Below are 26,407 nucleotides of genomic sequence, written 5' to 3'. Positions count from 1 at the left end.
GAAGATTCAAATTATTCTAGTCCGAGTAACGAGAGTTTGAGTCACAGATCTAAAAGACCCAAAAGCAAATTTGAGGAGTTTTTCGAAATAATTCATGCATCCCAAACTGCCTTCTGTAAATTGTGCCAACATAAAAAGATTGAAATAAAAATGAAAAACAGAAACACTTCAGGCTTAAGGAAACATCTAATATCTTTCCACAAAAAGGAATCAGAAATATTTCTTCCTGTTAAACCAAAATTAAGTGGAGATATCACAAGCTTTTTAGTAACCGCTGGAAGAAGTGGACAGGTAAGAATATTTTTTTAACAGTTAAAAGAATTTTAACTCTGCGTAGCTATTCATGCGATACTTTCAAAAACGCCATTAACTTACGTAAGTATTGATCTTTACTATGGCTATGTTAATTCAAGCTCACAATGTTCCAATTCTAATACGTTTTTCTAAGATTTAAAGTAAACTTTAATAAATAGTAATAGACTAATAGGTAATTGCAAGACTTGCAAGACTCTTGCTGCAAGACCAAGACCAAGACCAAGACTGGGAGCGCAAGACCAAGACCAAGACCAAGACCAGGTGTATTGGCGCAAGACCAAGACCAAGACTGGCTAAGTCTCGTCTTGTTCTTGCATTTGGGCAACACTAGAAGCGAGGGGGTGGCTATATTCTTTACTGCCATAACCACACAGCAAATAATCTAATCCGATAATAGCAAAACTAATTTAGAAATATCTTAAGATAGCACGCATTGTGGTAGACTAAAGTCAAGTGAATGTCATACTTAGTGTAACTACAAGTAGTTCATATTCCAACACCCACTATTGTTCTAATTTGTATTATTAGGAACAAAACATTGTCATACATATAATGGGGTTAAAGAAATTTTATTCTCAAAAAGAATACATTATTCACTTCTATGAGAACATTAAATGAAATTTCAACTAAAATCGTATAGCGATGTGCGACGAAACAAAGCAACAATCGCAAAACATACAGAAAATAATATTTTTTAAAGAGGGTATCTGTGAATACTTTGTACTGTTGTCAAATACAATTATATTCTTCGTCCTTGATGTTTTTTATTGAACTGAATTTCTGTGTGATATAATATATTATTACATATAGAGTAATAGAAAAAAAAAAAAAAAAAAAAAAAAAAAAAACGTTAAATAACATTTCGTATCCCCACTAAACTAACATTAAGGGGGTCGCAGTGGGCAATTGCATAAAAAATACGCGAAATAATATCGAAAAGCCATAAACGTGAGAGCACCGCTATAAAACATAGACAAATACAGGAGATAATCGAAGCAAGTGCTCCCGCATTGTGGACTCTTTATGTGTTCATAATATTTTACTGCGGTCTTGTCCGAATGCTTTTAGACTGTATTCCCTCGCGGTTTTTCATGTTTATTTACCTACCGGTTATATGATATTGCTTCCTGGGTTACAGTTATTGAAGTATTATAATCGTAACTTTTTTTGCATATGTTTTGGAATCATTTTAATATATGTTAGCGTTATTTTTTTTGAAGGGTTTGGAATATTGCTATTAAAGTTAAATAATTTTGTTTTATTTTGACTGTGTCATTGTCATGTCATTTCAGCTTGTACTTACCAATGTTTATTAATTGATTTGAAATCATTTTAAGGTAATTTACTTGTGTTATACTAAATATTGTACCAATTTATTATCTTATTTTAGTATTTATTAAGTATTTAGTTAGAACTAATATAATTAATAATATAGTGATTTTTTTTAACTAGGTGGCGCAGTTTGTAGTGGCCCTGCTTTTTGTTCCGCGGGTTGCGGGTTCGATTCTCGCCTAAGTCTAGGTGTATTTATATATTTATGTATGTATTATTTCTATTTATATTAATTAAAAAAAATATTTAGCTATAACAGTCGGCTGTTACCTGTAACAAAAGTATTAAGTTACTTTAACATAGGAACAGACGTGTGTGTATGTTATAAGATATTTATTTATTTATTATTATTTATTATTGCCACGTTAACTACTGCGCTTGGTTCTACCTGTATTTGTAATTAGTATCATTCCATTTTAGTGATGTTGTCGAAAGTATTCTTTATAATTATACGAAAGACGAATATATATAGCTTTATGTAATCGACGCATATTTCTGAGATTAGAGCGATCAATAAAACTTGACAGTTTTTCAGTTAGGATAAAGGTTAGCGCTTTTCAAATTTACAGCAAATAAATAAATGCATGACACTGTTTCAATTATAAAATACAAAGTTGCTTTAGCAGTTGTTAAACTCGCACCGATTAAAAACACTTTCATCAATTTAACAGTTCAATAAAGTCAAAAACACTGTAGGTATTCAAACTACAAAGTGCTACTCAAAAATCCCCATAAATAACCCATAATCCCGTCACCATTGTAGCAATCAATAGTATTTTATACCTTAATCCATTCTGATACTAGTACGATATAAACAAAATTTTATAACATCTATTGCTTCATTTTTACTACGTGGTCGTTTTTGTTTGTAACGAATTCTGTAATGGACGTTGCGCAATGCGAAAGCATATTTTACGTGTTTTCATGGGTGTATTATAGTACAGTGTCAGACAAAGTATAGCAGTAATCCGTGTATTGTTAACAGAAATTCAATTTAAAATCTATACAGTTCGCAGACAAAGCTTGATTGATTACTCCTTAAAGTGTATTACCATTCACGCTGATGGAAACCTCACAACCATATCTTATTAGGATTTGTACGCTATAAATTATATTCTTAACTTATGTTACAAGAAAATCGTTGACAGATTTTTTTAACACTGGCTTATCACCGTGACTTCATCTGTTAAGATTTTAAAGTAAAGCAATCATGAATGAATGATATAATTTCACTGTAGGTAATTTAAAATATACTAAGTTGTAAATATACTAAGTTGTATACTTTAATTGCACTGGACAAGTTACGTTCATTATTGTTCACCCTAAACTGGTTGAAGACGCAAGTGGTGAAAGAAGACACAAAGTGCGCAAAGAATGGAAGTGATATCCTAAGCATAGGTAGGTAGCTTTCTAGTTAGGAGTCACTCCCTACCTTTGTTAGCAAACAGCCAAATTATGTCCATGGTATTGTTGTAAGTAAATTTTCTACAGTATTGTATTGTGTTTTATGGTGTGGATATATGATTTAAACTGTAAACTGTACTCTATATTGTTAGCGCTGGGGATTGTATACAAATAAAAATAATAATAAAAGAAATGAAATAAATTAATGTTTCGATGAACCAAAATTAGGATCAGACTCTCTATATCTCTATCGATCTCTGTTACAACATCAAGTAACAAACATTGATATAACTTAACAAATTTACAACATTATTATTCCTAGAGTTTTTTTACAGCCAATATTTTATTTTATTTTATAACATTCAATTCAATGATTAGTTTTTATTAATATCGTATTATGAAAAGCAGTTTCGATGATAATAATTTAAACTTTTTTGGCTAAAGAGGACCTCGCTGTGCCCTGTCTTTAAGTAAGTTTCTTTAAACTAAGATAAGTATAATAATTGTACAATTTTAGTAAGGCTTTCAAACATTTCAAGTAACATATTAAACTATTTAGTGTACAGCGAACCAGGTGTTACTAAATCGCCTAAAAAACTAATCAGTTACACCTAAACCAGCTGAATGAACCTATGTATTTTAGTTCGTGATTTTATTGCTAAAAGCCGCCTTCCGGTGGACAATTGCCAAGTATCAAACTGAGATCACTTTCCATCCCTTTCACACCCTCCCAATCACAATATACGCATCTCGTTTCTCACCGAACATTCTCTGAATGAAAGGATCTTTACATCTTTTTGCAATGCCGCTGATACAGAGCCAAGTAGTAAGTGAAATGAGTGAATATAATATCATCAGCCCAGAAATGGGAATGCCGTAATGAGAACTTCAATGCGATGTTCGGTTTGTTTTTGTTGACAGACTCGAATAAAAATACTCCAGTCTCGTGCATCTGTCGGTCTCTTAAGTGACGGGTTAAAGGAGTTGCGCAAAATTGAGGTTTATTTTTTATATAACTTAACTTCTATGGATTTAGTGTGTTCAGATTTATTGTAATGTCGTTTTTGAAGTAAAGCTTTTTTACGCACGCCTGACTTGGAGAATAAATGGTGAATGCGTGACGAGAGCGTTACGAAAAATGTGATTGGTGGGGCGAACGGAAGTTAGAGGGAGATATAAGTTAGTGGAGATAGTAAGAGAGAAAGTTACGTTTCGTATATAAATAACTCTGGGAGCTTACGAAGTTTTACTTCAGTCGTGTGGTCTGAAGTACACTCATTTTTTTTTAATTACATTAACAACTTAATGTAGGGACTTAAACTAGCTTAATATTATTAAGACGTAATGCTATGTTTGAGACATTTTTGTAACAAAAAACAAATGCCTGTAATAAACCAATTAAAAGAAACAGTTTTAAACGTGTTAATAATTCACTTTAAACGTCAAGTCAAATACATTTTATTGTTTATGGGTAGTGATCTATTTCGGTAAATGTTGTGGCGTGGACAATAAAAAAGGTTTATTACGCAAACGCCTCACTTTGTATAAAAGTTAATGCTTTATTGATATACGGTAGAGGTTTTGTAGGTACACTTCACACGTAACTTACCTTTAATTTTGTAATTAATGAAACCATTTTTAATTTATAAAACCAACGAAAAAAAAATGACTTCAATTACACCTACTACTAGTAATACAACGTAGTACACGAAAAATGTGTTAGATTATAAGCATTATGAACTAAAAATCAGCTTTCTATTATAAAAAGAATTATCCAAATCGGTCAACGTAGTAACAAGTTATGAGGTATAATACAACGTAGATCGACGAAATACATCAAAAACTAAACAAAAGAAACCCAGTCAAATGTTCTGAGAACCTTCTCCTTTTGTTGAAGTCGGTTAGTACAATCGAAATACTTTAATTTATAAATAAGCTTAGCTAAATCTATGTAGGTACTTTTTGACATTGTAATCAAATACAAGAATTAAAAATACAAAGATGTCACAGAAAATAAAACCAACAGTATGTATAAGCTTGGAAAACCGCGGGGCAAAAGCTATGCCCCGCGGTTTCAATCACGTTATTTTGAGGAGAAACAAGATATAAAAAAAAAGAATTTTTCAAATCGAAGCAGTAGTTTCTGAGATTAGCGCGTTTAAACAAACAAACAAAAAAAAAAACTCTTCAGCTTAATAATATTAGTACCTATACTCATACATTTTATTTTGAATTTTCTTACTTTTTTTTCGCCTACATATATTACACTAAACATACTTAGGATACTTGATGGATTCCTTAAAATAGCATTTGATATTAAAAATATCATCTGATATTGATTTCACTCTTTCAGTCTTTCAGACATTTTGATCACTGCCCCAAGTCGGTAATTGCAATTGAGTCAAAATAATAGTTAGTTTAGTGTCCCAACATTAACAACGTAATAAGTATTGACAATATTAGTAATTTTGCTTCTAATTTATACCAATGGCATAGCAGACTAAGGTCTCAGAATATAGTTTTATATTTTTAAATTATCCGTTATAATCGCAAAAATTACTAACATCAAAACTTATTAATTGCTTAATAAATAATCCTGTCATATTACCCGTTAAACGCGCGTTCACCCGAGCCCTTTAGATCTCATAAACCCATCTAACATTAACCCGTGGATCGTAATAACTTTAAAATATGATTATGTTCAACCATAAGCTTTAAATGTAAGTATTTATTGAAAACCATGACGAAAACTCTACTGTTGAATTGACTAGCCCGTTGGCGCAGTTTGTAGTGGCCCTGCTACTTGCTGCTCTGGGTGTGCGGTTCCTACCCCGAGTCTGGATGTAATTTTTATATGTTATAACGAAGTCGAGCATTAAGTGACATACCGTAGGAACAGACGATAGTGTGTGTACCTATGTTTAAAAAAAAGGTATAATAGACTCCCGCGACGTCCACCCACGAAATATCGGAAATTTCAAAATGATAATTGAGGTAAGTGGGGTAGAATTAGAAGTGTTCATGTTGACCGTGAACGTTTAAAAACTATGAAATGAGTACCTACTTACACTAGTGGTCGCCTAGTGGTCGCCTAGTGGTCGAAATATGACCTTTTGTCAAAGACTATACTTATAATAATAAACAAAAGAGTACATATGCCTGTGTGTGTAAAAATATGGTAGTGTGTAATGTTTTTTTTTCTGATTTCACGTATTCTTATGCCTTTTTTTTAATATTAGCATTCTGTACTCCTTCTCTATAAACTATAAATGTTTGAAATTTCATACTCCTCCGTCCGCGCAATTTTCGTAAAAAGGTGTACAAAGTTTTTGCTTCACATATTAATATATAGAATATAATAACATCTATTCAGTGATAAGCTAAAAATGTAAAAGTAGTACTTTGTAAAAACATATGAATCGTATAGATTCGTTCATTGTTTCAAACTGACACAACTGCACTTGTTTAAGTTGAAACTTGGTATGGAGACACAAATTATCACGGAAGTTCCTTTTAATTTTGACTAATTCTCCAATCTCATGAAAGACAAAAGAAAATGGGCACATCTCATCTCTTATAAACAGTGACTAAAATATTCATGAAGCAATAATTAAATAATAATTATTTTTCCCTGGCTTATAAAAAAATAAACTATAATATTAAGTCGATTTCTTCGTACGAAACTTGCACCATGTGTCTACGTGTCCGTATGCTTCTCAGACACAAGCAGCGTAGGCGCGACATCTCAATCTCTCGTGTAATCGTAAATATCAATCGAGTTCGCGGTATAAAACATGTATACTAAAAAACAATACTCTGTTCGGTATAGCAGAATTTGCTTGCTAAAAATATTGTATGGATTTACTTAAATATTTACTAGGATTTATACTGTGGAATAACTCATGTAGATCTAATCAGTATCTATTAGACAACTTGGGTTGGTTTAACTACATAGTCATACTGTGATGATTATAATCTACGTAATTACTACGTACCAACGTGTTACAAAAGTAATTAAAAAAAAGAGAGAAAAAAACCATAATATTGTTATTTTTTTTTAACAAGAATTCCAAAAGACACTTGCAAATGTTGAAACAAAATATCATAAATGTTAATTTTATTATTTGGTTGGTGAATTCCGCCAATGTCACGTAGATCGGAGAATACACGATGGAGATTACTCAGTGTGGTTGACAAAACAGTCTAGATTAAATTTTAAAAGCAGGCAAAATATTCAGATTTTCATTGTTAACACTAGCATTTAATGTTAAACTAAAACTACAGGTATTAGTATGGAAACTATCACAAACTAATTACACTAGGTCAAACACATGTTTTACTTAAAACTCAATTTTATAAATTTCATAATTTTACACAAAAATGTAAGTAAGGACTTAACACCAACATTAACAAACATTGAAAATTTATAGGACAAGCAATATCACAGGGAATGATGACAATTTCCATTTCACCCTTAGCAGAATACAAAACCTGTTTCGAGGTAAAATACTCACCTTCCATTTCGATCTAAATTAACATAACTAACTGCACCCGTATAAATAAATATGTATTCACATTTACATTGTTTGTTTCAGGTAATAAAAACGTCGAGTAATTTTCATCAATAAAGTTACTAACATCAGGCTAAGTATGGAAATTGTGTTTTAAAGTCGAATGAATTATTCTGACCATGTTTGGCGAGGGCGCCATCAATTCGAAATAACCTCATTGTTAGGGGAGCAACAAGTGTTCTGGTGCCTCGCCCTTTTGTTTGAATAGGGTTGGCAGCAATTGGAATGTATATACTTTTCAAACACATTTTAAAAAATATTGTCTAACATTTGACTTGTCAAAATAACAAATATTAAAATTATTTGTTATTTTATCAAAAACTACTGATTTCGATGTGTCTTTCAAAGTTTCGAAGTTTATAAAATTGTCAGATGTCAAAATCAGAGAAGTTTTTATTTATTGGTTATGTATTTTTTATCGATGGTGTCGATATTTTTTTAACGTATTTGATATTTAAAATTTACAAGCATTTGAAGTAGTGTGACTGTAAATTAGAGTCCTTAAGATATATCTTATTATAAAGCATTTGTAGTAGCTAAAAACGAGAAGTATATGGTTTAAAAACTGGACGAAGTGAAAAAAAAAACACAAAATAATGTTGCTAGTTGTCAAACTTTTTAAAGTATTTTGAGTACAAAAACTCATTAATTATCTTTCTTAAAAGGAAAAAAATAAGCGAACAATATTTTTTATATATTTGAAAGCGTCTTGTGAAACCCTGTGAACAATGCCCCCCTATAATAATAGGGGCGGTGAACAAACATTTATCTTGTTGGGACTGATAGCTCGTTCAGTATCAACAAGTTGTTGATAAGTGTACTGCAATTTATAGCTACTTTACGTTTAACATTTAATAGTTTAACAGCATAATTAATTGCATATATTATATTGTATAGGATAGTTAAAGCTATGTTTTGTAAATATCCTTCGAATAAGAATACTATAATAGGTAGGTTTTTATATACAAGTAGTTGGGCAAAAAAAAAGTCACACACTCGTGTGTTTCGGCTACAGGAATAACAGTAAAACTTATTTAGCTCCATCTAACTTATATCTCCTTCTTAACTTCAGTTCGCCTCACCCGATCACACTTTTCGTAACGCTCTCGTCACGCATTCACCAGCTTACTCTCCAAGTCAAGCGTTCGTAAAGAAGTTTTATTTCAACAAGCGTACGACTCACCTGATGGCAAGCGATTACCGTACCTTCTGGTATCACTTAATTCTTAAATTTTAAAAGAAATTTTGTTTTATTTTACAACAAAAATATTTTAATAAAAATTACATAAAGTCTAAAATAACTTTACACTTTAAATAACTTTTTCACAAACTAAAAATCCACGACAGAATATTTTAAAACCCCAAAGTAACAAAACCACTTTAATATAAAATTTCAACAATATAAATATAATTTAATAATAATCTATGAAAACAACTAACCGCTAATATAACCAACAATAAATAACATCAATAAATCAATAAGAGCAATTATCGTGCGCAACAGGTCAAGAATGACAAAAGAGGAAAACGACTCTCGCGCACCGGATACAGTGATTGTATGCGCGACTTGCGCCGGAAGTTCGGCCATTTCGCGCCAAAACATCCGTCATTAGTTCTGAAATATAATATTGTTTAAATAAATATGCGACAGTGAAAAATTCGTTCGTGAAAGGTATATTAATTGGGTGTTAATGCGTATACGGGAAAAGTGTCGCCAATTTTAAATGGTTGTTGATTCTTGCGTCGCAATATTTACATTTTCGTGTTTTGTTTTGCGGCTTAAAATATCACGTTATTTAGATCAATGTCGTATGTGGTACGTTAAAAGTTTAATGTCTTGTGATATCATTTAGATCTTTATGTAATTTTTAATACTTAATTTTATAATCATTGATAAAAATTATCGAAGTAACTTTTCTATCAGTGACAACGCGTTAGCGCAATAGTCAAAGAACTGGCATATAATTGTTGCGCTGATGGTTACGGGTTTGATCCCCGCACATGACATATACTTTGTTTGTGCTTATGAATTCTGGATGTTTCTGGATCCCTGACACAGGTTTAAGTCCTAGTGGACTAGGATAAACTGTACAATATGTATAAATATATAAACTGTAACAATATGTGTATGTAAATGTATGCAACATTCGATTGACTTTTTGCGTCTTTTATCGAAATTATATTAATTGATGTTTGAGTAATTAAATGTATGTGGGTATGGCAGAAGAAACATGAAAGCAGAATAAATGCAGTTGAGATGAGAGCGTTAAGAATTATGATAGAAGATAAACTGAGTGACAGGATAAGAAATAGTGAGATAAGGAAACGTTGTGTTCTGAAAGAAGGTGTAGTGACAAAAACTGAGAAAGGTATGCTCAGATGGTTTGGTCATGTCGAGAGAATGAGTGAAGAACGATTGACGAAAAAAGTGTATAAGGCGAGTGTAGATGGAAGGGTTGGAAGGAGTAGACCTAGGTGGACGTTCCGAGACCAAATAAGGGACGTCTTGAAAAAAGGCCAGGTCAAGAGTACCCTAAACCGAAGAGCATGTATGAAGAGAATAATGAAAGTGGACGAAGCGAAAGAAGTACGTAAGGATCGTAGCAAGTGGAAAGAAGTCTCTGCCTACCCCTACGGGAAAAAGGCATGATTATATGTATGTATGAATAATTAAGATTATTATCTTAATTACACCTGGAATAACTTTTTTAATCAATAATTACCCATACGACATATTTTATTTTAATCAGTTAACCTGTAACAAATAGCTTCATCTGCGTTGACTTATATTATTACTATTCGGCTCATAAAAGTAATAGCGTGATATTTTATAGTCTACATTATTTCCATATAGTCTTTGTTTCATTTGTTTTCATTGTCATTAATAACTTCCATTGTTAAAAGTTTACAAACAAATCTTAACTCTAAATGACTTTTGTACAAATTAATAAAATTAATGCAACATTCAAAGCAAGTCACGGAGCACGCCTGTCCATCTAATCCCGTCTTTCTATATTAGCTGAACGACTGAAACGAAACCGGTCGAACACAAATGAACTAAACAGAGTCCATTCTTAAGAGGAATTCTAAAATAGATCACAATAATTCATAACCATTTTATGCGTCGATAATACTGTAGGCAATTTCATGTATTTTGGTCGTTGGTTTGACTGAAATTAAAATATTACTACTATATTAATAGGTTTAATATGAAAACAAATTTGTTTTTTTTTTTTTGTGTTTTTCCTTTTATTTTATTTTTTCACGTTTGTTAATTTAAATTTTAAACGGATGGATGGTCGTAATTGGCCTTTTTGATTATATTTCATTCTAGTTTGTTTTATAATTTTTTCTGTGTTGTGTACCATCCCTTATAAGTAAATAAATAAACATGTCATATTTGATTTATCTATTTTTCACACACTAGACTTGGTATATTGTTTTGCATTTGATAAGTTTCAATATCATCAAATTTACAGTTAACATCTGAGACTGACTCATTTACACAAAATCATTAATCCCGGTAACGTATACCTATAACACAGCACGCAACACGATATTAATATTAAAAATTAAAAGAGTTTATTTGTTCAAACACTAATCCTAAAATTGCAGTCGGACAAAACGAATTATTAAAACTACTACTTAGTTACAATTGAATTATAAATTTTAACAAACTCATAAAAGAGTTCAAGTCAAGAGCGTAGCCACAAAATTCAACAAAGTTTACAAACAACAGAATAAATAATAATTATTATTGTTTAATTTTAATTATAATTAAAGATTATGTGAGAAGTGCTACCCAAAATCAAAAGAGCTCTTCCTTTGCTAAGCAGGGGCTCAAGGTAGGCAAAGAGAAAGAGCATTGCTCAGTAGTGCTTTCACTGCAATCTTAATTCGAATACACTTGCAAAGTCTTTTGTCATCTGAAAAGATTAATGATTAGAATTAATATTACATTATCTGTAGGTATGTATATTATAAAGCAGGAGTTGTTTAATTTTTATCTGTTTATTTCTTGTTAAACTTAAAATCTCAAGACCAAAGGAATAATTCATTTAGTCTTTGAAAGGAAGTCTAATTAAAAAATACGAAAAAAGCTAATAGAGAGAAAAAAGCGCAACTACAAAGGCTTTAAAAGTGCACGATAAATGAAATATTAGAATTAATAAAGTATGTGTCATTAAATATGCTATATTCATTAGATTTAAAATAATATGCTAATGAAGACATCTAAACAATTTATAAAACTTACATACTTTTACTACACTGAAATTATTAATAAATTAAACTGACCAGTACACAGTAAACACAGTACAGTCACTTCAAACAAAGCAACAGTGCGTTCCGTGACTCGTGCAATAATAAGCGGAAACCTTACCACTTGCGCGCCGCTCTGCGCCTATATAACAGGGCATTGATTAATATATTAGGGATATAAACTTTTAGCCGGATGTCTTTTATCGGAATTTACTTTATAAAGTTCATTATTATAGTTAATTTTATTATAATAATGGTTAGAACATTAATTTAAAGATTCTTGTTAGTCTTATAAAAATTCTCGAAAAGGATGATTTTAGGTTGTAGAAAATGAAGATTAGTTTAGTGAGAACTTTGCAAATATTTTTTTTAAAGAAGGAGTAAATAAATTTGCATTCAATTTTTCATGCACAGCCGCGATTTAATAGTAGTTAGCAAATCCGAATCAATAGAAGATCTAAGAAATCTAAATCGACTCCTAGTATCGGCTTGTACAAATACTTGAGTGGACATCAAACTCGCAAACGTTACCGCATTAACCAAGTAAATACCCACTGTGACTACTGCGCCAATACTTCGTCAAAATATTTATTATACTTATTAATTTAAATAACTAGTTACCACAATGTACCTCTTTGAACAGTTTTTAGTAGACTATTTTTTCTGTTTGTGGAAAAGTATTACTTTTAATATCGGCCAGCATACAGACTCCATGCAAATTCCTACACGCGTTGTTAAAATAGCTGTCAATCTATCGAATATTAATAAATTCAATTCAAATTAATCAACAACAAAGCAAATATTAACATACAGTTTATTGCGAGCAGGTCTGTCTGTTTGTTCAGACACGACAGTAATCATTCTCGTGACAAAAGGATAAGAGAAAACAGGAATAAAACTGGGAGTGTCGCATGAAACTAAGACTCGCTTGTCTTACCTTGAACTTAACCCTGTTTTAGTACATGATTAGGATATATATTCACGTCATTAGCTGAGCGAAGGATTAATATCGAATTATGTTAAAAAAATTACGATACGTTTTATTAGTAAATATATGGTTATTAGCAAAATGTAATGTATTTTTAATTTTTTTTTTTTTAGACTTGTTTTATCAACTTTTGTAACTACGGTTCTTATTTATTAAATTCATTTTACTACATTATAGCCAAAATTTAGTTGCACGATGTCACCATTAAAATTATTTTCCTACAACTAGGACGGCAAACAAGTATACTGCTCACCTGATGGTAAGCGATTACTGGGTAGCTTATAGATGCCAGCAACACCAGAAGCATCGCAAACACGTTGCCGATCTATCGCCAACCATACCCCCCCCCCTCCCGGCCTAAAAAAGTAATAATGTTGATGAATTTTTTATTCTAATACTTAATTTTAACGTTGGTATTATTAATACGCCTCTCCTTATATCTTTCGATATCATTCGCTCCGCTTCTCACACGCGATATCTTGACAAGTTTTTGCCTTATTTCAAAAGCAGATTTAGCCGAGACAATTGACTTTGTTCGCCATAAGTCAGACATAAAACGGATGCCAGTGTCAGGAGTCAAGTCTTATTGTGGTCTGAGGAATATTAATTATAATGAAGACATTAATACGCAAGGATTGAACTTAAGACTTACTTGATGTTACGTATTGAATTTATTTTTTTTCTTTTATTAATTCGTAGGGATTTGTCAGTGTTTTTAAGAAATATTGTTTCTTATCATTATTATTAATGGACTTGGAATAAACATATTAGGTAGGTGTATATAATTTTTTTATAAGTATGTTTAGTAGATCAAAAATTGACAAATTATTATAATTAAATTAAAAAATATCTTAATACATAGAAAGTAACAAAACATTCGGTTGTCACATTGGATTGTCTGGAAGAAATGGCGTTGAACTTTACAGTCTGTAAATGTTTTTTTTTTTTAATATGTTTATTGTTTAAAATGTTGTTGTTGTATACAATAGAGTATAAATAAATAAATAAATAAAGTAAAAATACAGTCGAATTGAGAACCTCCTCCTTTTTTGGAAGTCGGTTAACAAAACAAAATATAAACTGGTTTGTTGACAAGGTTTTTGCAAAATTTATTGAAGTTACCTTTACATAATTAAATACCTATATTTTTTGTTTGTTCGTTTTATCACTAGGCAATTTTTTTAACAATAGGCGTCTTAGACTGCATAGCCTACTATCTTTAATACTGACCGGCGTTAGTGCTAAAAAAGTTATTGCTCAATAATGTTTTTCATCCACAATAATAAGAAGCTCATTAACACGAAAATGTTTCATTTTTTCATACTGGAAATCGAACAGAGTCTAAATTTAGAGTCGACAAATACGAGTATATCTATAATCTATAATATATATAAAAGCGAAAGGTCACTCACTCATTACGAAATCTCCGAAACTATAACACCTACAAACTTGAAATTTGGCAGGTAGGTTCCTTATAAGACGTAGGCATCCGCTAAGAACGAATTTTAGGAAACTCGACCCCTAAGGGGGTAACGGGGGTTGGAAGTTTGTATGAAAGTCCTATGTTTTTGAAGTAAGAGACTTGAAATTTAAAATGTAAGCTCTATAGATGGTGAAAAGGTGTCCAAATAATGTATCTTTAGAAATTAACTCCCTTTTGGGGTTAAAACGGGGGATGGTAGGCTGACTCACTCATCGCGAAATCTCCGAAACTATAATAGCTACAAACTTGAAATTTGGCAGGTAGGCTCTTTATAAGACATAAACATCTGGTAATAACGGATTTTACGAAAATCGACCCCTAAGGGGGTAAAACGGGGGTTGGAATTTTGTATGAAAGTCCTATGTTTTTGAAGTAAGAGACTTGAAATTTAAAATGTAAGCTCTATAGATGGTGAAAAGGTGTCCAAATAACGTATCTTTAGAAATTAACTCCCTTTCGGGGTTAAAACGGGGGATGGTAGGCTGACTCACTCATCGCGAAATCTCCGAAACTATAATAGCTACAAACTTGAAATTTAGCAGGAAGGCTCCTTATAGAGTGTAGACATCCGCTAAGAATGAGTTTTACGAAATTCGACCCCTAAAGGGGTAAAACGGGGGTTGAAAGTTTGTATAAAAGTCCTATGTTTTTGAAGTAAGAGACTTGAAATTTAAAATGTACGCTCTTTGGATAATGAGAAGGTGTCCAAATAATGCATCTTTAGAAATCAACTCCTTTTTGGGGTTAAAACGGGGAATGGTAGGTTGACTCCCTCATTACGAAATCTCCGAAACTATAACAGCTACAAACTTGAAATTTGGCGAGTAGGTAGGTTCCTTATAGGGAGTAAACATCCGCTAAGAGCTGATTTTATGAAACTCGACCCCTAAAACGGGGGTTGGAATTTTGTATGAAAGTTCTATATTTTTGAAGTAAGAGACTTGAAATTTAAAATGTATGCTCTATAGATGGTGAGAAAGTGTCGAAATAATACATCGTAATTTATATATATATATATAAAAGAGAAAGATCACAGACTCACTCATCACGAGAACTCAAAAACCGCTGGATGGTCCATACACCCAAGATATACAAGGTGAAATTTGGCAGGGAGGTAGATTATAGTTAGTAGACGTCCGCTAAGAACGGATTTTGCGATATTCCACCGCTAAGGGGGTTTAATTGGGGTTGATAGTTTGTATGAAACATATACAGCAGCTATAAGTTCGCCTGATGTGGTGTATAGAGAGGTTTTATAAAAATAACTATTAAATTATACTAAATTGTGCCTTTAAAAAAGTTACTCAGAGTGATAAGCATTTCATGTGACTGAAATAAAAAAATAATTTGCGTTAACCATCTTAATGGTAATGCATATCTTCATAACCACGCGGACGTAGTCGCGGGCAACAGTTAGTGTATTATAAAACAAAGTCCCTAAAAGCGTATGTGATCGATTCCCTCAAAATCTACTGAACGGATTTTCATGCGGTTTCACCAATGGAGAGAGGGCTTCAAGAGGAAGGTTTACGGAATGGCTAAGCCGATTTTGATGAGAGTTTCACTGGAAGTTTGCCGGGAAAACTTTGTGACAAACTGATTTCAACGCGGGCGAAGCCGCGGGCACAGCTAGTTATGAATAAAATCGTTAGCTTTTGACATATTTTGCTTAAATTATGTTAGTATATTAACATAAAGATTTGCAATTTTAACGTGTTATTGATTAACTATTACCGTACGATTTTTTTACCGGTATTTTTTATCTTTTGTTTCGCACATATTAAGTTTTTGCTGTGATCGGGTATCAAATCTGTAACTACTTCCAACAATAGCCATCTGCAACATTACCTGCTTTAAGTGAAAAGAAAAAATGTTATATTAGCTTATGGTATACAATTGAAGACATTTAATTTAATTTATATAATTATAAATAATATAAAATAATTAAGAAACAAAAAATTAGGTTTTATACTAAATATAGGTACTAGATATTTACTTTTCGTGTTTGTTGCGTTACCAGTCGTGGATTCGATTCCCAGTTATGAAAAATGGTTGTATAGGCTAAAAGTTGGAGCTGGATTGGAGATGCCTGTACACTAATTTGTTCACAATGCAGTGAACGAAAGCGGGATGATAAAAATATTTTTCAAAGCCGTCTGCTCAAACGAATTGTGTTTCTGGATCCTCGAAACATTCCATCCAACTGTAGGCCGTTGAGCATTCGTTTATTTGTTTATTTATAAACCGCGACCTTTTATACCCATCCGATCTATTATATAAGACGTTACGAGTTGCAAAGATACGAATTATGATAATTTACGACCAATTAACCCGCTTTAGGGGCACATAACGACCGAATATCATACAAATGGTTTATGTATTTAGACGCGTATATTTATTAGCTCAAAGTTACGTAATGGGGCATTCCCGTGAATCCTCACTCTCATATTTTTTTTGTTTTCTGTTTAGTGTTTTATGACTTCCTTATTTCCTTATCGAACAAAAGATTAATTTGACGTGTTTTAAGGAATTTTTTATGGGTATATTTATAAGGATGCTTTAGCGCAACGGTCACAACATTGGCTTGTGATTGTTGCGCTGACGGTTGCGGGTCCGATCCCTGCAAATGGCATTTGTATTGGCCATACAGATGTTTGTTGTACCTTGGGCGTTTTTGTTGGTATTGTATGTGTGTGTGTTTCCGGACCCTCGACGTAGGATTAAATACTAGTGAGGTCCGTTAAGTGTGGGGCGTTTATTAATAGTATTACATACATAATTTAATTTAAGTTTTGGGTGATGTATTCTTGATACTAGTAATAGAGGATGTTTTAAAAGTTTCTTTAAGAAGAACCGAAAGCTTTAAGAGCTCTTTAAGGGGGGATGAGGATACCTAACCACTTCCACCATTACACTAGAAGATTTTTAGTCGACTTTATACCTATACATCTTACACCTGTAGATACATATTTTTCTTGTTATATGCTATGGTTAGTGATTTTTTTTAGTATGATCTGTATGTATCTATGTATAGCTATGGTAATAAATAAATAAATAAAATATATCTATAGAAATATTTTATAGCTTATGTTAAGTATATTAAGATATTATAAGAAGGTACAGGTAGCTCGGTATGCCCTTATGCGTGTTATTTCTGAGCACGAGTCGAAATAGCCCCGAACAGCTGTTTCATTCATAAGTAGAAGTGGACGACAAGTTGCTGCGGAATATTTCGATGTAATTGTATGATTTAATGTTGGATGTTTGTCGATTTGTGTGTTCAATTTATAGTTATTAATTCGTTCGGTAATATCGCATTTATATCATACTTAATTTTAAAAACTCCTTATTTAAAAAAAAAAAAAATATTATTTATGCATTATTTAAAAAAGTAGGTACTTCTAAGTACCTATCCGTTTGTGTTAATTTATTGATTAAAATTTTAATATTTCTTATGTACTTATTTTTAAAATAATTAACAGCCTAACGCTATTTAAATACCTTTGATTATGAATATTATGCTTGTTAAGAGTTTTGATTGTACAGATATACATGTAACTACATACTATTTAACAACTTGCAGATTACTCTCTACTCTGTTCTAACTAGCTCTATGGTGTTCTGCTCTAAAAAACGTTAAAAAAAATTATAGCAACACCTAAAAACATTTCGAGATAAGTTATTACGTCATAAGGCCTAAAAGCCATTGTCCTCACAAGAACATAAAGCCCAGTCACAATAACCACGTACTAATTGAGCTGTGCACTGTCGACGTGGACTAACTAACTGAAATTGTTGAATATCTTTGTAAAATACAGTTAAACATATTCAGTAGCCGTACATTCCTTTATGTATCAACACAAAGTGTCTCTTAATTTCGCCTCCCCGAGCTTTGCGAACAGGGAGTACGGATAGCAAAAGAAATATTCAAATAAAATTGCAAGCAATGTTTAAAAAAATTGCCATTATTTTTCATGGCATAGTGACGTAATTTTAATACTTCAAGTGTGAAATAGTAATTAAAACATATAAAAAAAATGCAACTATTCGCTGTCTGTATACGAAAGATATCTGGAAAAAAATATTATTGGGAACTTTATCAATGCAAATATCACCCAAAACAATGATTGTTAGAATTTTTGTCTATTTGTCTGTTTGACTGTGCGTTTTGCACGCAAATAAAAAACCGACGTTGCTACTGCGCGCTTAATATATTTTAGCTATTTCTATAGTGTTATGTCTTACAGTCTTTTACTGTGGGTTAATGCTAAAGATATTGACAGTGTATTTATTTAAAAAAAACGGCTGTTCGCGGCATTTACGACCTTGGAGCTCAAGTCTCCCTACGGGATGTGTTGCAAAAGGTAGACATATTAACAATCGATTCGCAGTATATTTATAACAATAATTTATACTAACCATAATCGCATTGTAAACACAAGAAGGAATAACAAAATTGTAACTCCAAGTTTGAGACTGCGCAAGAAAGAAAGAAATTAAGTTAAATTTTACATCCTCATGTAATGAAATGGCAGGTAGAGATAGTCGAATACGCATAATTACAGAAACCTCAAAAATTACTCGTCAAACCTCGATTAAATTTAAATGAAAAGCTCCAGCTTTCGAATAAAAATGAATCATCAAAATAAATATTCTCAGTAAAAGTTAAACGTAAAAAATACAAGTACATTGAGAGCCTCCTCATATTTAAGTCGGTTAAAAAGTAAGATGTTATGTAATGTATGTGATGTTATTGTAAACAATTAGTTACATCCAAAAGTAGAACAGACACCCTACGTCAACGCAAAATCGTTTCTTAATAGTTTTCAAATCCGCCAGATACATTATATTTGATTTACTATTCGTAATAGCAATTTATAAAAACAAGCGATAAAACAATTTTATTATTGAATAAATCTTGACGATTTTTAAAATGTTTTCGAGTCAAGAGAATATTTCTTTAAATCGTTTAGTTAAATAATAGATTTATATACATTTTTCCCGTATTATCTCTGTCGTCTTATACTCTGACGTTTTATAATGATAAGTATAAAATAAAAATATCACACATTTTCATTATATTTTATCTGTTGTATCAAAGCTGCATCAAAATATACTCGTATTGTATCAAGGTTTTTTTTTATATATTATAATTTTTTGAATATAGAAACATTTTTGTCTTTAATGAAAGACAAAACACAAGACCCATTAAAATAGTTTTGAAAAGTTTTAAGTTTTACTTATTATTTATTTTTTTATCTTTTTATGTTGTCGTCATGTAAATGATTTTGTCTTTTGCGGATGGCAAATTTACTCAAACTTCTATTTATCTAGGTACATATTTACAATTCACAACTTAAGATCTAAAAAAAATCTTAACTATCGTTCTCGGGTAACGTTATAAGGAGATAAGTAGATATATTTTATTTACCACCCTGTAAACTAGGTGTAGGTGCTAATATGTTTTAGAAGTAAAAGTTTTTGTCGACACAATACCATCTCCTCTACCCCTAGGTTGCCTGGAAGAGATCGCTTTTCAGCGATAAGGCCGCCCTTTGTACCTTATGATACTCTGTTAAAATCAATCTGATATGTATTATTTCTGTTTTGATGTACAATAAAGTGCATTGTTTGTTATGTTATGTTATGTTTTGTATGACAAATCTGTTCCTAAGCTAAGCAACTTAATGCTTGTGTTAGGTAAAGATAACACCCGATTGACATAGCTACATTTTTATTAAATATACATAGAAATGATACATGTATAATAAATAAATACAAATACCCCGACTCAGGCGGGAATCGTACCCACAACCCCCGAAGCAGAAAGCAGGGCAACTACGCCAACGGGCTAGTCAAATAAAAAATGATGATTTTTTTTTTACCTACTCTAAAGTTGTTCTGCACACTCTCCGGGGGTGTAACACAAAGGCGGACTGCTCATCCCTCAACTTTTTACTTTTTGGTTCCTTGTCCGCCCCCCGTCTCTGTGTGCTGTTATTTCTGTCCTTTTATTTCCTATCCACACGGGTAAAATCTAATCTATAGACACACACTTTTAATGTTGGTTCAAAATCTTTTAAATTTTTTAAATGTGTGTTTTGTCTGTTTTATGGAAAATTATGTTCAAATTTGAGAAAAAAAAAATGTTTGTTATAAGCATTTGACTTTTAATTAGTATAAGAATTGATATTGTCTATTAATTATCATTATTAGAAGAGAAAAGCAGTGCTTGTACTGAACAATCCTTAATGGTGTTGTTCGGAAACATCCAAGTCTGACAAGAATTGCGATCACCAAAGCAAACACCTCTATTGCCAATTGAAATGTTAGTTATATTCTGCACGATAATAAACTGAAGACCGTGTGCGTATCAGCTACTTACACTACCCATCTACATACTTTTGTCACTGAGCTAACCCATCAGTGTATCCAGTAAATAATTCTCACTTAATAGCGTATATTAGCTTAGCTTTGTAATTATTAGAAAATAGTTATTATTGTTATTATTGTAGGTAGGTAGAGTCAAATAAAAATAAGTAGGTACCTAATACCTAGTGTAAAAACTATAGACACAAACAACATTCAACATATTTTCTGCATGAAATTAATTAATATAAACTATACTTTCAATATACGGAATCTCAACAAATTCTATGCAAAATAACCATTAATTTTGCATTAAAAAAGCATAGAAAGAGAATTTTATAGATATACAAAAAAAGGTATACAATTCGTAATCAGCGTTGTATCAAAACATTCCATAAGATATTTTAATATTCATTAGCAGTGTCTAATTTTTTTTAATATATTTTAATATAAAAAAGAATCTTAATATTAAAGAACATCAAAAGATCCTTTGTAAATCGTCCCACTACGTTATAAAAGACCTATCTTCGAAACGGAGCTTCAAACTAAGAATAAGGGACAAACAAAATGTCTACAGAGGCGAAACTAAGCATTTCCAAGACGCCAGGGGGTCGGGTGGAAGGCGCTCCTAGGGTGGCTGCACACAACCACCTACGAACAACTCCCACCAAACCTAAAATCAAACGAATATAAACCTTATTTCAAGTGATTAAGACATTTGTTGAATGTAAAGATTAAGTTTGTGTTACAGTAAACTGTTACACATTGTCCATTTATGAAAGAGCCGCGATAGTGCATTATACGGTAGTGGGGGGTTCGGTTTATACCCGGGTGGGGGTGTTGTGAGAGTGTGCGTGTTTGTTTGAAACGTAGCAAATCTAAAGCAACATAATAAATAGTTGTGTAGTTGGAACGATGTGGGTGGTAGCTATTACGAAGATGGTCTTTATTTCAGCTATCGTTGTGTGGATTTTTCCACCACACTTGTAAATTACTAATGTAATGACAGTACATATATACATATATATAAAAATATATTTATATACCTGTATTTTTAAACATAGAAATATCTACGGACTTAATCCCACTTAATAATGTGAACTCAACGCTTTTTAACTAACACACGAGAGCTACTCAAATCATTATATCGTCATTAATCGTTACCATTACCATTTACCTATGTCGGCGTGTGTATGCATCCTGCACCTAGCCAGTATACGCATTACTGTAACTTTTATAAGCACAACTTTTTATCTAAGAGTTACCACTTCCTTGCACTACCTCGGTAGATAGGTAGTGGGTATGTTATTAACACTTTCACGCCAACAAGTCAATATTGTAGCTCTATGCGATATTGCACATCATTTTTTCATATAAATTCGAGCGGCGTCTAATGACGTTGTGCAAATAGCTGATGATATTAGTATTTAAATATATTGCGCTGACGTTCCTAGACGTCGACGTTAATATACGCAACGCTTCAAATAATTTATAAAAATCTACGCAGTAGCGCATGAGATGTCGATTTGCGATATGCACTTTTAAGATTTGGTAAAGTAGATGATGGCTGACCAAGAGGTCATTGGCCCTCTGTAGAAAGGTTCTGCAAGAGTAGCTGTGACTGATCTTCTAAGTCTCTAAAACCGCTAAGTAGAAACGCATCCTCCAAAAGGCTATCTCCTACATTTTTTCGCAATACTTCAGAGTCTATATTTGCAGTGCTATCTGGACTGGGTTGTAATCAGCATCCGATCCAAATTCTCCATCGTCAACAAAAGGGTCTGGGGTGGTAGGGGAGAGAGGGGCTTGTTGTAACATTTTTCATGAAAACTAATATATCTTGAAATATATTGATTATATTGCTACTAAATAAAGATGGATGGATGCTGTAACTATTCCTCTATCCAATAAAGTAAAAATAATACCATAACTATTAGTCATTATTTTACAATCAATTATTTTCTAGAAGAAGTGCGGTGTTACAACTTACCTCGTACTTGGGGCAAGTTGTAACATCTACCGGGGCAAGTAGTAACGACAAAAAAAACGACACTAATACCTGTAATCATTTATTCTTTGTTTATTTTTAACTAAATTGACACCTTTTTAAAGTAGGTTTTATGTAATTCTTATAAAAATCAACTCAAATAGACTTTAAAGTAATCAACGCCTAAAAATTAAATAATTAACTGTTTTATGTACTTAAACACTACTTATAATCATCATTGCACTTTTATATCACAGTAAGTAATTAAATTACTTATATGTAAGGTATGCTTCGTAATTATCTCTTTTTAATATCTATCTAACAAAGTATCTATCTAGTAAAGTATTGTATTGTAAGAATCAACATTTGGTAGGTTTCATTATAATTAAATTCAGTCTTCATCTGAGCAACAATTAATACAAATAAAAGAAATAGTGTCTCCTGTAACACATCCTACATGTGCCCAAATCTTACAAATGATACACTCTACCCAATCTTCTTTATTTGAATCTGTGTAAGCTTCACCATATACCAGACAATATGTATCTATAAAGAGATACGTGACATAATCCGAAAGTCTAGCTTTCCGAATACTGCATTTTTTTTCTAAAACTTTAGCTGCCGCTAACTCGTACACTTCTTGGCTTTGTGTTGCCCGCTCTGACTTTCTTTTATGCACCCTCATTCTAGAAGAACATAACTTGGGACATATTGTAACACGTTACATCAAGCCTGGAATTTTGTTACAACTAGCCCCGGGTTTTTGTTACAACTAACCCCATGGTATGATTTTTAACATTTATTAACATAACTATTTAAACGATTTAGCAACCTTAAAAACTGTTACACATTATCAAAGATAGATAAATTTGTATGTAAATAAGATATAGAAAGTCTGAAATTAGTCGATATTAATAATGCAAACCAAAATTTTACGACAGTACAATTTTATATTACCTGGCAAAAATGATGCGCGTGCACAATTTCGCTCATTGCGCCGGCTGGCGGGACACTGACTATGGCAACATGATGCAGCGCGGTTTATAGGTTAAATCGAGTCAAAGAAATGCGTTGATAAAGTTTAAGATCCTAGTGAAAAGAGCCTGTTACTACTTACTCCTGTTACAACAAGTCCCTCTCTCCCCTACATATCTAAAACAAACAAAAAATACTAAAGATGTATTTTGAACATATTCAGAATGATTAAAATAAAGTAAAATAAATTATTATAATGTATATAATGTAGTAAGATAGTAAAAATACTTACATTTTACGTCAATATTCTACGCGAACACAATCGGCGCCCCCGCGAGGCGCACAAGTCGAGTGAAGTAATAAAACTTCTTAGGCGAAACGACGTATAGTGACGTTGTGCGCTAAAAAAGTAGGTACTGAGTATCAGGACGGAATACCATCAAAGAAGGCAAAATTAAATCGGTGCGGCGTAGCACTACAATTTTTAGAATTCGATATGTTGTGGCACAGCAACCAAACTTTTAAACATTAGTATGGCCAAGCACCGAACCATTACGTTGTGCTCAATAAATCGGGTTTTTGCTGAACGTTATAGTACCTTGTGCCATATCATATCTACCAATATGTGACGTACATATACGTTGTTCGCATGAAAGTGTTAAGGACTTGTATTTACGTTTGTTTTAACACTATATGCAGTAGATAGGTATAGCAGTAATCGTAGGGAAAAAGAGACATTTACCAAGCAATTCAATAATATAGTTCAGTTCAATTACTAAAACAACGTCTTTATTGTAACAAAACAAGCTTAGTTACGGTTCTCTGATGATAAGCGATTATTGTAGCTTATGGACGCCTGAATAACTAGGAGAAATAGTCTCGTTGCCGACTTTACCTTTCCCGTCAAATCACTGCATACCCGGGAAATCTAGATACTATATATATATTATGAAGATATTTCCTTCCACTCTACTACCTCGTTATTATCAGTTATTACTTCTATTAAATAATCTCAGAATACTCCAAAGAATTCTTTGTAAATCTTAGATAACTAACTATAACTAATAAAATTCGCAATAATTAAAAAGATAACACTCGTACCGCGGAAACAAACTTCTATTTGAGCGTCAGATATCGGTAATTACTTCACTTTTAATATACCTTATTACCCACAGATAAGAGTTATATTTGTATGTCAAGTGAAATGATACTAGAGAATAAAGGTTTGCCTTATTCCCTTGTGTTAAGGTTCGTTTTAATGTTGTTTGTCGTGTAAGCGACACCTGTTCCCAACATCCGGCCTGAGATGCTCCGTAATGAGCGCGTAAGCTCAAGTGCTAAAGTGCTTTAAAAAGGTGTACATAGATTTATCTTTTTGTACGTTTTCTTGGTCGATTCAGCCTTTAACATTCCACAGCTGGGCATATGCCTCTTTCTCCATGTAGGAGAAGGATTGGAGCTTAATGTACCACGCTGCTTCACTGCGAGTTGGCAGATATGTTCTCTACGGATATGTTCCCTACTATTTGTAACGATCGCTATCAGATATTTATTATAACAACCAGGACCGATAGCTTAACGAGCTCATGGAGGCACGGTGTGGAGACCCGAAAGGACGACGAAGGAGGACAATTATAATATCAATCGCTTTTAAATAAACAAACTTTTGAATTTAATACCTAGCACCCTAGGTGGAGAGAACCCAAAGGATAGACATCCAAACCAGAAAGAATTATTTGTATACATATATACCTACCTACAAATACCCACCCCGAACGGAATTCGAACCCATAAACCACTGGTGCTTTAGGCGACTACACGCACCACTACATCAGAGCGGTTGTATTTTCCCAAACTAATCAATTTGCAAGATTCTTCCAATTTAGAACTATTAACATAAGTACATAATGACCTATCCTTGAGGTTTTAATTATTGAGACATTCGTAGTTAATAATATTTATTTTCAAGAATTTCAGTGCACGAGTGTACCGAGAGCATTGAACACAAGGCGTATCGTTTAAGTTCATTTTACTAGTTATTTTATATTGAATATAAATAACTCGGAGATAACTTACAATGAGCTAGGAATGCTAAAATTGGATCTAGTTAATCTTCTTGGGCGTTACGTGACTAATTAACTGCTAAATAAAGTCCATTGGTATGAAATGTAGGTAACCTGACTTAGGTATCTACCTTGGTACTTAATACTATACCTAATAGGTACCTGTCGACTGTAAGAAGTAGGTAGGTGTAAAAAAAGCCCTGGAGTATAAACGCTGCTCTACTAGAGACATACAATGTCCAGATAGGTAGGTTTTTAGGTTGTAGATAGAGTCTTTTTTCAAGAATACATAGGTAATTATTTTTTAATTTTATCTTAAGTTAGTTTTGTTTTAGATTTTAGTTCACGAAATTTAAAGATTCAGATACTAGATCATTAAGATTTTTATATTTTTCTTAATCTAGTGGCAAAATACAGTTACCTGATGATATGTTGCTAAGTGGTTACCCTAGGCTGTGGAGTTGCGACTCTACCCCAGCTACCAACACAGCACATCCCTAGGAGCTCTAGTTACTTTACTCACCACAAAAATACAACACTATTTGAGAACAGCGTTATTTAGTTGTAATTTTTACCTTTGGCTCTTCTATAGATATTATACTATACCTACTCATCTTGATTGCGTTCAATTGTAATCAATAAATCGGTCACCAACCCGCC

General features: G+C 32.4%; 1 long non-coding RNA gene across 1 annotated transcript; it reads right to left on the bottom strand.

Moving 5' to 3' along the window:
- Window positions 1–877: 877 nt before the first annotated feature.
- Window positions 878–21,748, bottom strand: LOC123662918. The gene is made up of 3 exons (XR_006744572.1): window positions 21,735–21,748; window positions 4,931–4,936; window positions 878–1,038 (listed from the first exon to the last, which is right to left on the bottom strand). It is a non-coding gene; the product is annotated as an uncharacterized LOC123662918 (long non-coding RNA).
- Between the last annotated feature and the right edge of the window lie 4,659 nt (window positions 21,749–26,407).

The sequence above is a fragment of the Melitaea cinxia genome, chromosome 19 (genome assembly GCF_905220565.1).
Source record: "Melitaea cinxia chromosome 19, ilMelCinx1.1, whole genome shotgun sequence".
Lineage (NCBI taxonomy): Eukaryota > Metazoa > Arthropoda > Insecta > Lepidoptera > Nymphalidae > Melitaea > Melitaea cinxia.
The sequence above is the reverse complement of the archived record's forward strand: the minus strand, read 5'-3'. Positions and strand labels throughout refer to the sequence as shown.